Source organism: Zootoca vivipara, chromosome 11 (genome assembly GCF_965207765.1).
Source record: "Zootoca vivipara chromosome 11, rZooViv2.hap1.1, whole genome shotgun sequence".
In the NCBI taxonomy this organism is placed as follows: domain Eukaryota; kingdom Metazoa; phylum Chordata; class Lepidosauria; order Squamata; family Lacertidae; genus Zootoca; species Zootoca vivipara.
The window spans coordinates 3380321-3396581 of NC_142594.1; the positions used below are offsets into that span (position 1 = coordinate 3380321).

At 42.5% G+C, this 16261-nt stretch overlaps 2 long non-coding RNA genes across 2 annotated transcripts; one reads left to right on the forward strand and one right to left on the reverse strand.

Moving 5' to 3' along the window:
• Positions 1–284: 284 nt before the first annotated feature.
• On the reverse strand, positions 285–13531 carry LOC148684186 (uncharacterized). The gene is made up of 3 exons (XR_015946305.1): positions 13445–13531; positions 9825–9873; positions 285–4543 (listed from the first exon to the last, which is right to left on the reverse strand). It is a non-coding gene; the product is annotated as an uncharacterized LOC148684186 (long non-coding RNA).
• On the forward strand, positions 5854–16261 carry LOC132592841 (uncharacterized). The gene is made up of 3 exons (XR_015946304.1): positions 5854–6336; positions 14320–14432; positions 15744–16261. It is a non-coding gene; the product is annotated as an uncharacterized LOC132592841 (long non-coding RNA).

The window sequence follows — 16261 nt, forward strand, 5'->3', positions numbered from 1 at the left end:
CTGTGCCAAAACCTTACCAGATGCAAATGTGAGATAAGGGAACACACCAATATCCATATCCACTGTTTCAAATCACCCTCAATTTTAAATAACCATTGATTGATTTCAGCCTAAATATGTACCATGTAGCTGAACATTTCTGTGAATCGCCCTGAGACCTCCAGGTATAGGGTGGTATATAAATTCTAATTAATAATAATAATAATAATAATAATAATTTCTCTGTTATGCATAGTGAGATAGGTTTTAGCTTAGAATTAAATAGATTCACACAACCTCCCTCAACACTGAATGCATACATCAGAGGTTGCAGGGTCACACCAGCTTAGCCCCTCCTGGTATGACAACGTGTCCACTGGCCAGGCCCCCTACTGACCGTTCAAATGGCAGCTGCATGAAGCACAGGTGTAGGGCTGCCCCGTGTGACGGGGAATCTTCAGTGGCTCAGAATTCCCCCTCATGTGTGAAAGAATCCTGCACAGCTGCGTCAGGACATGCAGAGGGCCATTTCACATACCTGCTAAATACGTGGTTGGTGGAAGACATAACTGCAAACACGGTGAACACGGGGTGGGGTTAACCAGCCAGACCCCTTGATACACAACTCCCTTCCTATGTGTGAGAAGATGTGTGTGTGTGTGCACCCCTTTAATATCACAAAAAACAGAATGAAATTGGAAATCCCTTGAAACATAATTCTGCTAGAAAAGAGATTATAGATTTGCACTACGTAGCAGCAGAGCTAGTCTTACAGGGAGCATGTATAGGAAGAGGCAGATAAATCTCATTATTCTACCACATTTCTCCTGGTTTTCACTTTATATTAGTTTTGTAAGCCTATGCACAATTGTAAAATGCAACAGCCTACCAGACTCTCAATTATGGAGCTGTGCAATTAGATTCAGGGCTTGTTTCTTTTCACACTGCAGTAAATCACCATTAACCCAAATAGAATCAATGAAGCTGCAAGAGGAATAAAAAGGGAAAGAGAGGAACATCAAGATCTCAATCCCTGCCTCTTTTATTTAAAGTAAACTTTCTAATTCAGGCATCCCCAAACTGCGGCCCTCCAGATATTTTGGCCTACAACTCCCATGATCCCTAGCGAACAGGACCAGTGGTCGGGGAAGATGGGAATTGTAGTCCAAAAGATCTGGAGGGCCAAAGGTTGGGGATGCCTGTTCTAATTAGACAGTTCCTCATTTAAAATAGGGCTAATTTCCTCCAATTTATCATGAGTCTCATTGTCTCTTGCCATTCACAAAATCTTGTCTAGGTCCTTTAGCTATTGTATAGTGAATCCAATACATGACACCTGAAAAGCATGTCCCACTAAGTTTAGTAGTACTCTCAGGTAAGCAAGTTTAAGATTGCACCAAAATATGGTTGGAAAATTCATCAATTTTCTTGAAGTTAGAAGCCAATACCATAGCTCATGTCCCCCAGGAAACTGCAACTTTTTAAAATATATTGAGCCAGAAGATAGAGGTGAACTTATTTAATAAAGAAATGAATTCACAGTGCCTCGACATCTGAAGATATAAAGTTGGCAACACAGAAACCAGCACATGAATTTGTTAAAAAGCTTTGGATTTATAAAACAAAAATAAGACAACTTCAGTTTGTGGGAAGTTGCAACTATGATCAGGAACTACTTTAACTTGGTTAGCATACCCCTTGATCACAGTTGCGATTTCCCTAGAATTAAAGTTGCTGTCTACTTTTTACAGTGAACCGTTACTTGGTTCATTGTAACTGACTGCATGGTAGTAATAGATTATTTTGAAACTCTTTTTTAAAATAATGTGTAACGTAGCAAATGAAAGTATGTTGAATCCCTTTGCAGCTGCTGGGTGAATATCAATATACAGACTTGTCAGGATTGTAGACTTTTCTCTTCTGGCCACTACTGTAAAGCATTTTGTAGAGGCTGTTGTGAAATGTGCTCTCTGATCATAATTAATTATGCATCATTCTTCCCTCTTATTTTTTGCTTCAAGAATGTCCCTAATATGGAAAATCACATGTAATCTCAGACATCAATTCTGGCAAGGAAAAAAGGACTTTAGGCTACAGTCCTCGGTGAATCAGCTCCACAATACACTGTGGGACTTATTCCTAAGGACTGGACTAGGCTACAGTGTCCAGAATTCTTTGAGGGAAAGTATGTGCTTTGAATGTATTTTAAAAGAGTAGTGTTTACACAGTCTTAGACATGTTACATGCATAATCACATTAAATGTGTTGGCTTTTTTTAAGTAGCTGAGATGTGGGGATAGTGGTTCACAGGGAGAGAGTTAACTCTCTTTGCCGCTCCTCTCCTGGAGAAAATACCCCCCCCCCAGGAAGCAGCAAAATAGGTGTTTTTCATTGAGATCATAGCACAGTGAGGGGCAAGGTTATACTTGCCTCCATCTCTGCCATGATCTCAATCGTAATCCAGGAACATCTCCAAACTACACACCTGCTTCTTCATTGAGAGCACGACCCCATCCAGGATAGGCAAACTGCCCAACCTTGTAGCCAGCTTTGGCATGGCTCAATGTGGTGTGGCAGTAAAAAAAAGGACCAGCAAGGTGTGAAGTGGTTGCAAGCTCCTCTCCAGGCAACAGCATGTTTCCGCTATCTGACTAAACAGGTAGTCTCCAATCTTTTCGGACCCAGGAGCCACTTCTTACCCAAACATGCACTTGGGGACCCACTTCTTTATCTTTTACCATATACTTGCAGGGTGGTAAGTGTGCCTGTTGCAACCCACCTTGGATCAGGCCATGTCATGTGAACCAGGCCACAGTATTAAACAGCTGCATGACCGGCAGTAACTTCAGCAGCTGATTTTTTTCTTGGGATTGGGCAGGAGGGGAGAAAAATGGCTTTTGCCTGCTTGAAATTTGGCCTGATATGGTCATCTCAAAACTACAAGAGTCTGGGGCAAGTGGCAGCGGGGATAACTTTATGAAATGCAAATAAGATATGTTATTGGCTCCAAATTGAATGTCTTAAAATTCTTCTACTGGAACGAATTCAAAAGCCTGATATGTGATATTTTGAAACTGTCCTTTATAACATAAATAGCCAGTCTCCCTTGCACTTTAATAAACAGAGGGAGTATAATTATATATCTTAAACCCTAAATTTATAAATGTTAGCATGTTCTCTTAGCCATTGTTAAAAATGGATGTTCAATACACAGACACACACACATATACACAAAGCACAGCATGCAAAATGAATCTTCATCAGATAACCAGACCAAATTAATCTCTTCTGGGCTGATGACCTTTACTTTTAATCAGGTCAGCACAGTTATGAAATCATGGCCAAAAATCACTCTGCCAAGTCAAGATAACATAATATGCTAGCATTATTAAAGCAGACAGGACAGGTTTTAGGAAAATGCCAACAAAATCTGCAGTAATCAATCAGAGTTGCTTGCTACTGTTACTGTATTGTGTAATCAGCATACATGGACAATTGCAGAATAAACGTAAGTAAAATATAGGTCCCTGCATGAGAAATGAGAAATCTAAATGCAGACACAGGTGATGGACAGAGACAACAGAGTGAAGCTTTGCTGACAAGTATCTTAAATGCCACGTCACACATTATTATTATTTTCTACCTGACCAGGAAAAAATATGTATATAATGCATGCCCCCCATCCAGCTTTGATTTTTCTCTAAAGGTTTTTTTTTTAATGAAAAACCCAGGTTTTTCCAACCATGATGGTTCTAAGCAGTGCTTTTTTTCAGGGAGTACTCAATGGGACACAGTACCAGCACCTTTTTGTTGTTGTTAAAAAGTGTGACGCTTACTGTAACAACTTCATGGACATTTTCTTTCTAGAAAACAGCATTGGTTCTAAGTGCTTTTTGCAAGGGTGCCTGTCGCTCCTCACCACTTTTAGAGGGAGTGATCTGGTTTGGGGAAGTATACTTTTCATCTTAGTTCTCAGCCCGTCATCAGTGAGGTATTCAAGGCAGAAACCCTTTTCATAGCACTTCACACAGGAGTGGCCCACCTACGAGGTGTGGTGAGACAGTCACCTCAGGCAGCAGACTGGGCACAACTGTGAGGGGCGGCAGATCTGCGCCCCAAGGAGCATACCCCTGGCTGCCCACTCTGCCACTGCCACCCCCAGCACCACCTGCTCCTCTCTGGCCTCCTTCAGTGTGCCAAGGCTCTCCCAAGCCACCTCCAATTGCCTCAGGCAGCACCTGTGGGTGGCATGGCAGACATGAGAGGTCTGCCATTTTCTGCTTTGCCTCAAGCGGCAAAACATCCTGGGCTTGCCCTGACTCTATGTTTGATGAATGCAGAAGTGTTTCACGGGCTTGTAGGCTAGGAGTTGGGCTGTCAGGTTGAAACCCAGGGATGTGCATTTTACCTTTAAACTCACCAGTAAATCTCCCTCCTGTTTTTGTCTGTGATGCCCATCTTGGAAGTATGGAAGACATCTCAATATAAACAGGAATAGTAGCAGAACTTAATTTTAACCAAGTCTTCACCCCGGGAGTTGTTTTGAACGCCAGGATTCAGGCTGCTGGTGAGTGAACAAAGCCCATGTCAGTAGCTCAGCAGCACATATGTCTGTTCCTTTATTTGTCCATTCCTCTGGGCTTGAGCCTATCTAGAAGCAGCAGCTGGGAAGCCACCCCTCATTTAAGATTTCCTGGAGTAACATGATGTCCAGCCCTTGTTAGTAATGGAAATGGTGGGTGGCTCAGCATGCATAACATGGTAATGCTGCCCAAAGGAAGGCTACTGGCACCAGGGATGAATGGACCACATAATGCTTTGCTGAGGCTGCTCATACCTGGAGCCTATCCTGTGAATGAACAGAAAAGTAAAACCGGAGTCCCCCTTAACAATAGGATGGGAGTTCTGTGCCATTGAATTCAGAGGAAGAGGTATGATTTGGTGCAGCTGCTGACAGACTGAGCCTATACAATGTCTGGTTCAAATCTCACTGCACTAGATTTCATTAATTATGGGGGAACTTTGGGGAGACTTAATAAAATCTACAAGCCCCAACACTCTACCATTTTAGCCAAACCATGTCTGTTGCTGTAACAACAGTAATTTAGAAGGCTGGCCTAAAAGAGGAGCAGAACTTTCTTGTCCCCCTCATATCCCTGAATAGCATGTCTCTGAATGCCAGTTGCTAAGAATTGTAAGCAGAAGATGCTGTTGCATTCAAGGACCTGCTTGCAGCCTTCCTGCTGGATGCTGGGATAGATGGGCCTTTGGCCTGGTCCAGCAGGACTCCTGTGTACTTTGTCTGGAGCACTGGTTTTTGGCCAAGTCCCTGTCTTTCATCCTCAGAGCCTGCCATGTGCAACACAGCCATACTGACCTTACGTGTTTTTCTGTAAAGACCACTGTGGGCTCCTTTGCGAGGGGCTTTGAACACTCGCTCTGTCAGTCAGATGTTTATTACAGCAAGCTGACCAATGTATAAAATACAGAAGCACACCCTCTATGTAGCCAGTTACCCCAAACAAATTCCAAGCTAACAGTCATCACTGATCTAAGGGACATGACAACATTCTGACATTTTGCCACCCGCTCTGTAATAAACATATTTGTACCCTAAATATCTATGCTAATTATTATTGTATCCTCGTTAAGTATATTAATTTACAATTATTAAATGTGTGTTGGACTGGGCTGTTAATAAAGCAATTAATTAACATAAGAATATATACATATGTAACAGATAATTGACATTATTAACAATATACTAAATTATATATTCAAAGCTTGCATTCAGAAATTAGTGTGCTGATGAGTATGATGGTAATTTAATATGAATTTCAAAGCACTAAGCAAATATCAAAGAGTTGCTTTGAATTCAAGGATGTGTCAGGAAGAGACATACTTGCTAGTTTTTTTAATAATAGTTAGAAGGTACCCTTACTTGGTTTTACAGCATTTTCATCCTGTCTTACAACCACTGAGTAACCCCAGTTCTCTAACTGACGCAGAGGCTGTCAGCCGTCACTTGTTTTGTCTGAAGCTAGTGGGCCTTAGGAACTTTCTGTCCTGGCATAGGGTGTGACACTATTGTCTTTTGGGGGAAAACATGTGGGGAGGGGGCACTTAGAATGGCAGCATAGAAAGAAGGAATAAGTTAAGCATTGACGAAGTTCATTGTCAAAGTTCATTGTGTTTTAATTATTTAAGTAATGTTTTAATTACATAACCTTCACACTTTTTTTACTTCTGCCTGTTCAAGCGGGACTTTTGCAGATAAAAAATAGAACTGCAGAAAATTGGTCGCAGATCTCGTTAGGCAGCGGAGTTATGAGTGGGACTAACTTTCCATGTGCCAGGGTACAGAAACATGGCTTTTTATTCTGTGAACCACCCTGAGATCTTACGATGAAGGGCAGTATATAAATTTAATAAGTACTAATAGTAGTAGTAAAAATAGGTAGTTCATCTATTGAATGTATTATTCATTTTATTCAACTTTTAAAATCAAAATGTATTAAATATTTTCTTGGGTTATAAAAGTACATACAGGGTCTCTGCTTTCGGTTAATAGAATTCATTCTACAAATTGTTCATATTCGATGTGAGACAATAATGTTATAGACAGTATAAAGTCGTGGGGGAAGAGAATGGCGAGAGAGAGTGGGAGGTGAGAGAAGGGGGATATTAAACTCATTCTTCTACATAGGTTGTAAAATTTTGTGTCAGCATCACATGGGTAGGTTCTCTTTCTATTCATTTATTAGTTTCCATTGGCCGTGAGGGAGATTGGGGGGCCTAGAGCATGGTTGGTTGCCTATAGTTGACTGCAGTGAGTTTTGTTTGTATGTGTGAGTGGAAGAGGACTGTTGGGTCAGCTTAGGCATATCAATTAATATGCTGTCGGTGGGTTCCTGTTGTGGTCTTGCTGGGCTGTGTACGGAATAAAGGGGAGCCACAGCAGGGTGACGGCATCCTATTTAGTTTGTCCCTGTGCTAGTTTCAATTTGTTGGTTAGCTTTTCTAGGAGGTGGCTTATGAGTTATTTGCAGTGTGAGTGTGTGTGTGTTATTGTATTGGAAGATATTTAGTAAGGACAGTTCTGGAGTGGCTTCTGGTACCTGTTATTTTGAATATTTCTTGTATGATTGACATCCAAAAGGGTTGAATTTTTGGGCAATCCCACCACATGTGGAGGTATGTGCCTGTAGAGGTGCAACATCCTCGGCATTTTGGTGAGGTTGCTGGGTGTATCAGCACCCACTTCCATGGGGTTAGGTACCACCTATAGATTAGCTTCAAAGTGAATTCCCTTCTTTTGGCTGAGATGGATTTTAAGGATGGTTTAGATCACAGTTTAGTTCATTGGGTAGGGTTTATTTCATAACCTATGTCATGCTCCCATTGTTTTTTGATTGAGATGTGGGGTTTCAACTGTGTTTATATCCAATGGATTTCCATGAATCCTAAAGGAAAAATGAGGATGCATTACATTTAGCTTCCAGTGCTTTTTATTAAACTGTTTTTTCCCTGAATTGAATGAGCCATGTCATTCAACATGCCACTGTCTAGTTCAGTGCCGTTACCATGATGAATCCTGACAAGAATTTTTGCTCCTGGCTTTTGTGCAGAAATGTAAATGATAACAGAGCTAGACAAGTTATAATTCAATTACGTAACATGTGAAGCTCCTGCTGCTAGAACCAGGGCAGAACACACCTTTGGCTATTACGTCAGCTTCTCCTTCCGTGCATTATGCTCCAGTGCTTTCTCCAACATTTGCTTGCTGTTTTGTGAAACATACTGGAGTGTTTTCAGCTGTTGCACTTAAACCCGCTTTGGGTTTCCCCTCTTATTTAGCTAATTATTCTAGCAGCAAAAGATTGCCTAAGGACTCGTCTGCACAGCTGCAATTATAACATTATAAGTGTGTTATAAAAATGTGACACCAGATGGATCTGTAGAGCTGAATGGCAAATCGCAAATATATTTTATTTATTTTATAGCATTTTTAATAGCATTTTAATAGCATTTTTTATGTCTGTGTAGATCCAGCTTAAGTGTAATCAGTTCTACATGTGTGAAAGAAAACAAGAGATAAAGATTGATTCTGAATTCAACCTTTGACTAATGAGCTAGAACTATAGCACCTGTCTTGAGCACAAAACAGAAAGTTTGTCTGTCATGAGAGCAGGAAGGGGTGACCTTGTTCACAATCCTTGCATCTACCTTCTATTATTCCCTTTAGCCACTTTATGCTTGCTTGCTTGCTTAATTAATTAACCACTTTTCTTCAAAGGAACTCAAGTTGGTGTACATGGGTCTCCTCCTCCCCAGTTCATTTTCACAACAACCCTGTGAGGTAGATTATGCTAAGAGATGGATACTACCCTAGGGTCACTCAGTGAGCTTCATGGCTGAATGGGGATTCGAACCCTGGTCTCCCAGGTCATAGTCCAGTGCTCTAACCATTACACCACACTGGCTCTTACTGTATTGTGCTTGAGGCAGTGAAGCATTGGATACTGTTTGCTCAACCAATGTGATAGCTTGGACTATCTAGCCCTGCCCTATAATACTAGCCGGCTCATGCCTTAAGATATTTGGAGAAGGCTCCTTTCCAGGTCCCATACTATCTCAAAACAACCACAATAAGTTTTTTTAATGTGTTTGGAATGGCACTGATCAAACCTGCATGGATTGTAAGAAGACGTTGCTCACTACAGTAGCAACATTGATGCCAACCAATACGTGCTTACAGCTCTAATGCAAACATCATTCACTGTTGCTGGTTTTTTTGGGGGGAAAGCTACATTGCCCCAGCAAATTGCATCATTGCATCATTAGTGCTGCAAAAACATGATATCCTAGTTATCGCAGTGCTAGATTGTTTTTACATTTCAAAGCTTCTGTTATGAAATACTACTACCATATCTGCTTGCATCTACACCACACATTCAAAGCACATGGCTTCCCCCAAATAATCATGGGAACTGTAGTTTGCTCCCTCACAGAAATACAATTCCCAGCACCCTTAACAAACTACAGTTCCAAATATACCTAGGGTTAAGCCAGGTGCTTTAACTGCATTGAGTTGTTCTTCTGTACTTTGTGTCTCTTTTCCACCACTAACAGTTTCTTTTGGCGCCTACCTAATTTGCCCTAGCGTGCATGGGAAATCACTGTCCATGTGGCAACACTAGCCAGAAAGACAATGGCAGGAACATGGTAGCAGGGCCTGGTGGTGGGTCTCTCAACCATCTCTGGATCCCAGTAAATGCTTGGCCCTCTTGCAGCTGCCATCAACTTTTCACTGTGCGCACACAAGCAGTAGTGTTTTCCATTCCCTTATCTTCTGTTCCTTGAACAAAATTACTGTCTGCCTCCAGCCACAATAATTTATTTAAATTGAGACCTTATTTAAGTCACTTGGTGCCATTGATTTTAGTACATCAACCAAATTGGAGTGGTTTTGCACAATGTCATTGGCCTGGACGTATTGACATAATTATCAAATTAAAGAAAGAAATGAAGCCATCCCTCTGTTTGTTCTAAATAATTCGTGGCAACAATCAAATTGGGAATACATTTCTGACAAATTCCAGTTAAGCTCTTTATCTCCCCCTCAGCAGATGGTTGTGCTTCTACCTAGAACTGGGAGGGAAGAAATCATGTGAACTCTGGAAAAAAAACCCGCTAAGCTTTGATTAAAATGGAAAACGGCATAAAAAAGAAATGAAAGCATTTTGGAGGACTGAAAAGCTCAGTGTCCTGTGACCTTTCTATCATGAAATCCCACAGATTTTTAACTCATTATTTTCAAGGTAGCAGATGAAAGAAATCCTTACCACAAGACTCATGGCGGGTTGGAGCAGGATGAAAAGTATTGACACAGATCTGTAGGAAAGATAAATTTAACAATAATCAGGACTGTGTGTAGACTGATTGTGCAGAAGTACTGAAAAATCCTTATATGCTTGAAATTGAAAATGTATGGAAAACCTGTGCCAAAGTGGCTGGATAAGGGTGGGTGAATACTATTTCTAATGCTTGGAGAATCATGTTGTCCTTGGGATTCAGTGTCCTGCCCTCCATCACTATGCAATATAACAAGTAAATGAATAAATAAATCACAAAGTAAATTATGCAAAATAAGGGAATTATACAGAGTTGTTCAGTTTAATTTATACAGGTCACAGAATTCACTGTTTCTACACACAGAATTAGGATGGCCTGGGTACACCATTATAGTTTTTTTTTTTTTAAGGCAGAAGTTTACCACCAGGGAAACAGTGTTTGGAGGGAATGTAGAACATGTTTTTGCTCAAGGGTGTTTTGTTCCTAAGTCCTAGTATGTGGAGGGACACATTACGTATATCCCCCTGCCCATGAAAACTTTATTGTAAAATACAGTAACTGAATTAAAGAGTTAACATGATCCCACAGCTCAGGTTGCAAGTGGGTGTGGCTTTATAAGCTCTCAGCAGCCTCTACTCCCCCCTTCTCAGTCTTCTCTTTGCACTTACTGGAACAATTCATGACTCCTTGCAAGTAAAAAGGTGATTTTTATAGCCTGCATATTTGCTAACCCAAATATTGCATGATCCTTTTTGAAAGGAAACCAAGTTTTTCCCTTTTAGTCATTTGAAATCATTTTTATATTTATTGTACTGCCAGCAGATGGAGACTTGTTTACTGTAACTTTTGGAAACTCTGTTGGTAAACTCTGTTGGAAACATACACTTATTTGCAAAGCGAAGTGTATGTGATTTATTCTAGCCTAAGTCTTTTCACAGGGAACATTTATTTAAAGGTGGATGAAGGCAGATGCAAATTCTAACCAAGTATTAATGTGCTTGGAGCAATCACCATTTTGCCGCTATGAAAGAGTAAGGATCTTTCTCCCAAAACTCTCTCTCCAGTAGGCTTTCTTAATCAGCCTTGTGAATTCTAACACTTCAGGCAGGCACTTAGAGAGCTTTTCCATGGGGTTGTGCTGGCCTTGGAGGCAATGACTGCAGTAGCACCAGCACAATATGCAGGACCTCGCATACCATGCCAGACCTCAAACTGTCACTTTTCAGATCTGAAAGGCAGGCAGGCAGGCAGGGAGGAGGAGGAGGAAGTGGCCCAACAAGAGAGACTCATTGCCTTCAGAATGTGGAAGGTGTCCAGTTTTTCAAGTAAGATCTGGGGCACTCATTGCAGAGGCACAAAAGGAGCAAAGAAAAGGGCATTGTCCTTCCTTGGAAAGACACTAAGTTCTACATGAGTGCTAATTGTTGTCAACTCCCTTAGATGGGAGGATGCTGTAGGCACATGCAAGAGAAGGTTTCACATCAATTGCCAGGCAACTAATGTGTGATGAGCAGCTGTGTTTCTGACTCAGCCAGGATCAAGAATGATCCCCCTTCATGTTGTCATGCTTTTCAGATGCTTTCAATTAGCCATCTGAGTGACATTAATCATCCCATCTCCTCTCTGTAATAGAAAGATGTTTACATATAATCTGATCTAATGTTTGCTCCCAAAATAGGAGCTGCCATTTTTGAAACTTGGCACAGAACCATCTCTGCTTTTCATCCACCAGGGACAGAGGATGAAAAACAAGAGCTGATTGGACTGCAATTTAAGTGGCGATTCCATTCGTATTTTCTGTCTTTTCCACTGGAACAATTTCATTTGATTCTGCTCCCAGGGTAGTTTCCTTGATAATGACTTTACTTCTGTTTTATGTAAGCCATTTAGGCTACAGTCCAGTAACCCCATTGAATTTCATAGGACTTGCCTCTGAGTAGACATAGGATTGTACTGTAAATTAATCTAAAGCCGTTACTCTCTGTTCCTTTTAATTCTAGAGCATTGTCTACTCACATGCTAGAAACAAAGAACTTCCCTCATTCCCTTTCACTGGCTTGGGCCACAGAAACATTGATATCTCTGGCCTAAGAAATCAGGTGACAACTGGGGATGCCCTCTTTCCCAATCCCATTCAACATCCAGGTCTTCTCTTTTGACAGGCAGAGCCAGTATCTGTTACTGCAGTGGTTTTCAACCAGTATGCCATGGCACCGTGGGGTGCCTTGAATGATAGTCAGGTGTGCCACGGGCAACCCTGGCCTCTGTCCCTCTTTCCTTCCCTCCTCTGATTCCCTCTTGCATAGCTGCTTCCCAAAGGCTTGCACAGCTGTTGCAGCAGCCCTGGCTACAAGCTTGGCCAGCGAATGGTGGCTCTGGGGCTGGCCAGGGGAGCTGGTTGCCAGGAGCTGAGGCAGCCTCAAAGCAAGCAAGCAAGCAGGTGAAGGAGCCCAGCCAGCCAGCCCACCAGACCTTGTTGTTGGGAATTGATGGACAAGTGGGAGGGTAGGCAGGGAGGGAGGCGCTGTGCTGGCCTTCCATGTGCTGCCTGCCTGGGAGCTGAGTGTCTGGTGCTGAAGGGGAGCCTTTCCGCCATGCTGTCCTGGCAGTGCCCGCTGCTGCCACTGCTGCCTCCTAAGGTAAGGTGCTGGCCTTTGGCTCCCTATTGCTGGTTGCTAGTTGCTCTGCAGCACCCTCTGGTGCCACAGTGGTACCTCGGACGCGGGTGGTGCTGTGAGTTAAACCAGTGCTTCCCAACCTTTTTATTGCCGCAGACCAGTCAACGTTTGATAATTTTACTTGGGCCCCGTGGGGGGGGGGAATGTTGATTGTTTATATTTTATTTAGATTGTTTTGATTTAATAATTTTAATTTAATTGTATTTAAACATGCCTTCAAAATAAAATACAGTTACACCAAAATAAGCCATACTTCCGTGCCGCGGAGACCAACCCCCACAGGCACCTCCACTCACAGAGTCACTCCATGCGGCCGGCACTGCGGGATCTCCAAGAGCTCCACTTAACAGCTGATTGTGCTCCCGCCTTGCTGGCTGCATCCCCACGCTCTGCCTTCTCGTCCACTGCTGTCCCTGCCGCTTCCGTGCTTGCCGCCACCACTGGGCTATATGCTTCTTCCTTGCCTGGCCTGGCCAACGAGCTTGGAGTGCCCTGCAGCGGTGGGCGGAGCACCTCCGCCTGGCCCGGCCAAGGACGCCTGCCGCCCCGCCACCCGGAATCGGTGGCTGCTGCAGCGCCAAGCACTCAAGAGAGCCCAGCAGTGCCCTGAGCCAGCACCCTGAGCCGTAAAAACAGTACCGGTAATAAAAAAAAAAATAAGACACCCCACTGAAAGTAAGCCACCCTGTGTGTTTTTTTGAGGAAAAAAGTTATAAGACGGTGTCTTTAAAAAGGGGAAACACGGGGTATGTGGGTGTGGGGGCGTTCTTTTTCTGGAACTCAAAGTTGTCCTTGCCACCAGGATATTGCCTGTGGCATTGTGCATTATAAGGCTTTAGGAATAGAGACTTGGAGGGAGAATACAAGGCTGTGTGTTGCCTTGGAAACCAGACCAAAATAATAAAGAAAGATAAAGAGGTGCCGGAACTCACTATGAATGCCTTCCTTCTTCTCTTAGAATGGCAATGGCTCCCACCTGAGAGGTGCTGGAACTGAGTTCTGGTTGAAAAAAAGGCCTGAAGAGAGAGGCAGGGGAGAAAACTGGGGATGAGCTAAATAACACTAACATTTTCAAGGTTGGATCCCTTTTAAAGATTTTGTATAACTCTCCAGCAATTTGACTTTCACCCCTGAAGTCTTCCATTGTCTCCTGAGACAGGAGATAGACGGATGATGACAATGACAATCCAATGAAGGTTTTTTTCCTAGCGCACAGGGAGAAGCAGCAGCACTTAAGTCCCTAGAAGGATTTACCGTAAGTGTTTTTGCTCACGGCTGCTGAATGCAAAATGTGGGGTGCAGATGAGGTGAGGTTTAATGTGCACCCTGATCAGGATGCTAATAGGTGCTAATGGATAAGTACCTATCTGAGGTGTGTGGTGGTTTTTTTCATAGGGGAATAGTTAGGGGGTCCCAAGGGTCATCTAGTCCAACCGTCTGCAAGGCAGGAATCTCCACTCAAACATCCCTGGCAGATGCCTAGAAACCTTCAATGAGTTCACAGCCTCCCAAGGAAGTCCATTCCCTGGCCGGTCAATTTGCCAGTTCCTAGCAGCTTGCAAAAAGAAGAAAAGTTTGGCTTTGCTTTGTTTTTTTGAGAAAGACAACCCCAGGCAGAAGTGTGGATTCCTCCCCACCTCCATTAAAAACCCATTTTTAACACACACCCATTCTTCCATGTCCCTTTCTATGATTGTGTTGTTCTTGGTTGTTGCATGTTGCATGTTGATGCTGATACTTCAGGTTCTGGCAGATTGGGGCTGGGGGTTTATTTTATTAAAACGCCATGCTTTCAACACACACACAGGCTGAAGGAGAGGAGCACTTCAGGCTATCTGCTCTTACGGTACTTAAAAAATGAAATGAAAAATGAAAGAGAATGGGCTGCAGTTCTGCTTCAAGCAGCTGCTTCCTGCTCAGGTACAGTATGTTTTGTGCAGTTTTGCAGCCTTTATGGAGGTAATGGGGGGGGGCATCATGCACACACATACAGGAGCCTGGAGACACTGGCTAAGCAGGTACATGACAAGGTCCTCTGGGAGCATTAAGGGGACTAGGCCAATCCCACTAATCCGTGGACTGCATGCCACTGGTCATAGCTGCCAAGTCCTCCCTTTTTTTAAGGGAAATTCCTTTATGCTGAATAGGCTTCCTCGCGAGAAAAGGGAAAACTTGGCAGCTATGCCACTGGTATGTATAAAATGTTTCTCATGGCTTCCAGCATGGAGGTTCCTTTTGCCAGGGCTCTGCAATGGCCCACCAGTATACGGCCTTGGATGGTTTGAGTGCACTAAGGACACTGCAGGGAGGAAAGTATTTGAGTTTTTTAAGGGTTTGCATGCGCCTCTTTGCATTGTTGATGGGAATCACTTGTGCTGTATGTGCTAAAGACAACCTTGTGCTGGTTCTCTCAGCTTAGTTTAGATATAATAGAGTTTAGGAATTAAGCCAGTTAGGGAGATGCTCATAATGAAAGGAAGACTGAGAAGCAACACTTGAGGTTATCTCTAAGCCCTCCCAAACGATTCTAATATGGACCTATTTTAAATGTTGGTGGCACAGAACATTCAGAAAACAACTTTTAAGACACCGTTAGGCAGTTTTTGAAAAGTATGTGACCCATTTGTTGCATGAATTATGAGAGGCTCATTAACTAGTTTAAAAGATGATGAGTATGAATGAATAAGTAATACTCTAAAAGCTAATGCACTTTCATCCTCCTCTCCCTAGCACTTAATGGAATAGAATATGAATTTTGCCGGTTCTGCCCATGGGAAAGGAAGGCATTCATCTCTCATAATTCTGAATGACTTCTGCTAACCCAGTGCTATATTGCAAAGAACCATTTTTGGCCTTGGGAGAAATCATTCCCTTGCATTTCAGGCCTTCAGAAACAAATTGCATCAACTCATATTTTCCTAGAATGCCTTACCCTTTATTTTGCTGTAGAGAGAATGTAGACAGAGCATGCAACAACTCAAATATTTGCTATCCTATACAGTAGGATTGGTATTGGGGCCACTGCACCCGAAACAGAGGAATTATAATAGTAGTCATGGTTATTGTAAATATTACTGAGTGATCAGGTAATCAAAACAAAATTTAAAAAATCCTTCCAGTAGCACCTTAGAGACCTACTAAGTTTGTCATAGGTATGAGCTTTCGTGTGCATGTTGTTCAGATTTCGTGTGTGTTCTTCATATTCTTTTTATTTTGTTTTGACTACATCAGACCAACACGGCTACCTACCAGAAGCAGCTTGGAAGATACTGCAACTAGGAATGAGTCAAAATGAAGAACACTTTTCATGAAGATATTTAAGATGCTTTTCAGGGAATTTCTGTGAATGATAATTGAAGAGTTCGCTCATTCAGAGTGAGGGCAATGCTTCCTGTCCCCCCCTCTGAGTTGATTATGCAACATCATGTGATAGTGTGACATCATCCAAATCACTTTGTGATCCCTGATTGGCAGGGACCACACGGTGGTCAATTTCAGCTATGAAAAGCAGTGAAAAAAGGAGAAAAGGGAACTTGGGAAATATTTGGAGAGCCTACAGAACATGACTTTTGCAACATACTCATTTGTCAAAGTCCAGTGCTATGCTAACTGCAGCATGACAATCCTACCAATAATGTTTGAAGGTGAAATATGGGTGAGCTGCCAGTGTGGATACTTTCCATGCCATTAAATAGACGTCTAAAGTTGTTATGTCTGAAGCATCATTAAAAGGATGTTTGCAACCCTTC